The sequence below is a fragment of the Syngnathoides biaculeatus genome, chromosome 11 (assembly GCF_019802595.1).
Source record: "Syngnathoides biaculeatus isolate LvHL_M chromosome 11, ASM1980259v1, whole genome shotgun sequence".
Lineage (NCBI taxonomy): Eukaryota > Metazoa > Chordata > Actinopteri > Syngnathiformes > Syngnathidae > Syngnathoides > Syngnathoides biaculeatus.
The window spans coordinates 3,528,040-3,534,039 of record NC_084650.1 but is presented as its reverse complement, the minus strand read 5'-3'; positions in this window follow the sequence as shown (position 1 = coordinate 3,534,039).

Sequence of the window (6,000 nt, the reverse complement as noted above, 5' to 3'; positions counted from 1 at the left end):
ATATCCCATCCGAGTAGGCTCCGTGATGTCGTCCTCTCCTTCTTTGTCACATGCACCACCCGCATGTGAGGATTACGTCCCGACCACGACTCGCCCACCACCGCATATTTTTTTGGACTCTTATTTTTCGGATTATGGGGAAGACCTGAATTTATATGACCTGCTATCTGATTCTGACTCGGACAACAAAGGCGAGTTCACCCTCCCGGTAATGAGTCTCGAGGACTTCATTGCACGGTCCCGCGCCTCCAGGTTCCAAGTGCCTTCGCCCTGTGAGCCAAAATATTCTTCCTCTAATCCTTTCCTGGGAACCCACTTGGCCTTATATCCTGGCCCTCCATGTAGCCGCTAGAGGAGACACCCAAGCAGGGTGCCGCCTGGTGTCTCCCGCAGCGCGGCGACCAAGCCAACCAAGCCACAGTGGCATCCCGGTCCAGCGACGGTTGAGCCAAAATACAAATGCGATTGGGCATGAAGTGCCAGAGGCTGATGCATCAAAATGTAAGTAGAAACTTATTTTAGTAATAATGTGCTCATCACAGTTTCTCCATCATGAACACCATCTTCACACATAAGGATTTTAATACGAGCAATTGGGACGAGGAAAATCTAAATCCACTGTTTTTTGATCAGGATTCTGATCATCATATCTGTTTTGCTCCTGCATTTCTTGGACAAATGAAGCGTGAGTGTGGGCCATTGGCAATGTGGTTCACACCTCCCAGTGTGTTTGCTTTGAGGTTGGGTAAGAACCCGAGCAGAAGGTGTTGACACTCTTGTTCCTGAATGAGTGCTCAATATACACAAAAGAGGTAAACTGCATTGGCCAGGAATTGGATTTCGGCCTCCCACGTGGCACGTGAGAATTTGACAACTGAACCACCAATGATTAGTGTTAGAAGTCTTGGGCATTGACTTCATACCAATGCTATTGAACAGTTCGTTATTTCAGAGGGACCATGTGAATCATGACGATACCAATATGCTCTTCACAATCAGCACCACACAAATATTGTCAAGCTGACTGAGTGGTCCAAGGTGCCAATTTAAGGTTACAGTTTCTATGGCGCCGTGGGTTTGAATCACATTTCAGACAACCTCTGTTGTATGGTGTTCTTGACTTTTAACTGCACATTTAACTTCCTACTTTTCCTCTAGCAACGACACTGAGTCCTTCACGCTTTGTTATTCTGTCTTTGTCTTCAACGTCCTTTTCCCTCGCTCATTCCACCTCCTCTAGACACATCAATTCCTGTCCTTTTGACCTGAGATGTGATTCGTTCATTGTCATGGGTGACAATAATAAATTTAAGACCAAAAGTATTTCTTTTCTTGTTCACAAATGCATTTCAATACAATTTCTTCCAAAAGAAAAAAAAAAACAGCACACCTTCTGTTAAGTAATTTATTACTGTTATTTATCATGATAAAAATATATCATTAATATTATAGTTGCTGTTAGGATTGTTTTATCATGCGTTTGTTTCTGTTAGTCTTAGTCTGAATTGTTCTCTTTGTGAGCTTCGTGCGTGTCTTGAAGTGTGACACCTGGGAGGCTATGCCCCCCTGCCGACCTCAAGCAGATGCCCCTCAACACTGGGAAGCGATGTCTCCATCCTGGCCTCAGCATGTTACCCTTCTGATCTTAAGCAGATACTCCTCAACCCCGGGAGGAGATAACGCCCTTCTACCGCAGGAGGATACCCCCAAATGCCATAAACATGTCTTTAAACAATGCCCTGCTTTTTCTCTTGTGGGTTTATCAGGACACTCTTGCGGCCTTGAAGAAACATGTACCTTAGTGTTCGTGTGCTGTTGGTGTAGCCATCTGTGTCAGCATTTTCACTGTGTAACCATGTAACCCTTTGACCTGACAATGCAATAAAAAAGAGCAGACAGGGACTACCACTTTGGCAGTCTGAGGTAGCGCACTCTCACACTGTGTCCTCCGTCTGTCCCGTGCACGAAAAGACAATCTTGGTTGGTTTGAGTTCACTCTCTACAGTCCTCAGGCTTGTTTTTCTAGGAACATCTCTGACACCTTCACTTCAACCAATATTCCCCTTTCTTATATCAAGAAAACAAAACTTAATTGCTACTCAGGCATTTTGAAGTTCTGACTTCATTTCTTTTTGGTACAAACTTAAAGTTTTGTCAGAATATACAGCAGTATTTTAACTGATTTTTCTTTCAATGTATCATATTTTTTGAAAGCCAGGTTTATATACACAAAACTAGTAAGCTTCAGTTGCAAGGAATCAGACCCAGGCAAGAAGTCTCCCACTTTCACACCAATGCTTCGGGTTGGAGGCTGTTTGTCCCAGGGAACATCTTCCATGTTCCTTCTACAGACAGTCTTTATTCTAATGCACTTGCCTTGGACTCCTGTCTTCGGGTATGTGGGTTGAAATTCTACTTCTTTTGTGAATTAATGGACACAAACTCTGTTTCCTCTCTTTGACAGCCCAGTCCAGGAGAAATGAGTCCAGCTTGGGTGTTATCATTCTTTTTCCCCTACACTGCCACAAAATAACACAAGTGACAGTGCGCCAAATTGCTCCATTGAGATTGCAAAAGCAATGCGACTTCATCCATGCGTCCATTTTCTTTGCCGCTCATCATCACAAGTTTTTTTTTTTTTTTTTTTTTACCCTACAAACGTTTGAACTTTGAGAATGTTTAGAGGACAAAAAATATTTCTGACTGAGAAAAGTTTATAAAGTGTGTGGCTCGGAATTTTACTGCCTTAAAACACATTATAAATGGGGGGAAAAAACATACTGTAAATGAAAAACTATCCATCCATCCATTTTATTAGCCACTTATTCTCACAAGGGTCGTGGGAGTGCAGAGCCAACCCAGCTGTCAACAGGCAGGAGGCAGGGTCCACCCTGAACTGTTTGCCAGCCAATCGCAGGGCACATGGAGACAGACAACACTCGCACTCACAATCACACCTTGGGGCAATTGTCCAATTTATGTTGCATGTTTTTGGGATGTGGGAGGAAACTGGAGTCCCCAGAGAAAACCCACTCAGGCATGGGGAGAACATGCAAACTCTACGCCTGGACCTCAGAACTGTGAGGCCAACGCTTTACAGCTGCTCCACCGTGCTGCCGCATGTCTTCATTTAAAACCCAATTCCAACAAGAACTAAGGAAAACAAACACTTGCTTCCTGTCCTTGGAAGTACAGTACCAGTGGGAGAAAATGTGTGTGTCATGGTCCTGCCGGTCCAGCCCTGGCTGTGCGGGTGCCCGCGCGGCCGCACTGATTGGGAGGCGCACACTTGTGCCTCATGCTGGCTGATTGGTCCCGGTGTTATAGGTCCCGGGGATGACTGGTCCTTCGCCAGATCGTTGCAACTCATGCCCCATTCCTGGACTCCCGCTTCTCTGATCGTGAACAAGTGTGTACCAACCTCCGCCTGTTCTCCGACTGACCCCGTAAGCCTGACTCCTTTGACACTCCTGCCTTCTTTGATTGATCTCCCATGTACCGACTCCTGCCTGCCCGCGGACCTGCTCTCTACGCCCAACGTCCTGACTACCGCTGCTGCACCTGACTGTCTGCCCGATCCCCGACCTTGGAACAATAAACGTTTTTGTTGAATTACTTCTGCGTCTCCCGAGTCCTGCATTTGGGTCCTACCTCCGTATCGATGAGTCGTGACAGTGTGTTTTGTAAGCAGAAGGAGTTTGCACTATTTTACCTTAAGTATTGCTTAACACACACAAAATTGGTACGTTGCATTTCCTGGCAATCAGAACCAGGCCTCCCACTTGTCGGGTGACAACTCTTTCACTGATCCACAAATGGTTCCTAACCCTAGAATTTCCATCACACTTGGAAGAGGAATGAATGGTTCATAATTTTAGATGGATCCTGTGAATCAATACGATACCCCTGTTTCCAAAGCACTCCGTTTAAAGTGGGATTGACATCCCTATAAACATTATAAAATAGATATTGTAATGAAAAATACATAAAACAGTATTCACTTCAATGTCTATACAAAAAAAAGTGGGCGGAGAACGTGTCATCCATGCACAAAGTTGCGCAATTGAGTGTCTCTCAACATCCAAGTGGTCGCCACATTAGTCTTGTCCTCTGTCCTTGACGTCATCGTCACTTCCGCCGTTGAAAACGCGCAATACCTGCTACTATGGAAGCTGAACAACAGAGATATTCGGATTTTTCCGACACCCCTTCTGACATCGAAGCTCTTCTCGAATAGGACAACACCACACAACTGAGTAAAATTACCGGGGCAATATTACACTATTGTTTCGAGACCTCAGGGCAATATTACACTATTGTTTTGAGCCATATTCAGATGATATCCAATCATGGCCAAACCGCATCCTGTCCGATCCACTTCCGCGGCGGAGATCAGCCATCACGTCTCATCGCAGCCGGCCGGTGTGGCTTATGACAAAGCCGAACGGTGCTGCTTTAGGGGGCTGTTCACAGTCGAGCCGGGGCGCTTTATGCGTGCACGCGACTAACGCATTCTCGGCTGGGTTCTTCAGAGCCGCCCCCATTGCAAATCCCGACGCGCAGCCTTCGCAGAAGCTGCGACCGCCAAACGCGGCACCTCAGCCTGTGTGGCTGAGTTTTGGCACCCATGGTGGCATATAAGGAGGAGGTGGAGCCGAGCTATGTTGCTTTTAGGGCTATGTTCAAAGTCGCCGCAGTACACGATGAACACTATCGAGACATTGTTGGCTGGGCAACGCGCACATCGACACATTTCCTACGCGGATCTTTTGCTACGTTATGAGAGAGACCGATTACGTGGTCCGCCCTAAACTATTATTTCTTTTTAGTAGCTGTAAACACACCTCCCTGTTATTTGGATCCCACAAAGCTCTCGTCCCCTGCACCTGTGCAATCCATTTTTCACAACGAACAGGGTCTCTTTCAAACTTATGAAGGGTAATTCCATTCTCCCGAGTGTTCAAGCAATTTCCAGCAATGCAATGAGCTGGCATTTTGGCTAACACGAAGGAACAACGAGCTACCTTCCCGGAGGTAAAACTAATGGAAACAAACGAGTCCCCGAGGGGGCGCCGCTGTCCTTTATGTCACTTCCTGCTTCTTCTCGAAAACAAATCCCTGAGAGAATTTTCATGGCGGGAGTTACAAAAAGCTGTTTATGTCAAAATCATGTTTTGTGGTGAAAAACACATGTGACCAGATTGGCTGTGGGTTTTTCATTAATAATATACCAAAAATCATCAGTTTGACGACACTTGACCTTTAAATTGTCGTCTCTACAGAGGTCTGCATTCAAGTCCACCTCCCGACAAGGTCTCATGTATGGAGTCAATGTGTGCTTTCGTTATTTTTTCTCTTTTGGTGACTCCCTTGAATTCCCTGGGGGAATTCAATGCAAATGTAACCTGGAAAGGTAGACCAAAGCCTCCTCATTTGATCTTGAGTAGCACTTTCCTTTAGGAATAATGTGCTCATCAAAAACCATCTCCACGGCCACCCGATGACCACGTCTCGGTAGCGACCGATCCTTGGCCACCTCCCACTCTTGCTACGGCGGGGACTATTCCACAGCTGCCTGATGACCACGCCTCAGCGGCGCCCGAATCACAGCGACCTCTCACCCACGCCTTGGCAGCACCCAAACCACAGCAGCCTTTTGCCCAAGACTTGGCGGCCCTGTCCCAGCGTCGGCAGCCACCGGCTCTTGACCACGTCTTGGGTAGCCTTCGTCCGAAGCCGTCACCTGCCCCCGTCTGGTTCCTGCTGTGCCTTTGGGTCCTTCCTCAAGGACGTCTGCCCGAATTGCCCCGCGGGAACCCTGGTGCTTGGTATCCCGGCTGACCTCCTGACTTACTCGGCCAGACTCCTTGCTTGGGGTGGCCTGGACGGCCACTAGACCGACTGGGGTGGGGGGTTTGTGCCCTCCCCCGGGGTCCCCTTCGCCCTCCCCTGCTCATATTTTGTTGTTCTCTCGCGTCTGGGATCCGCGCCTTGGGGGGC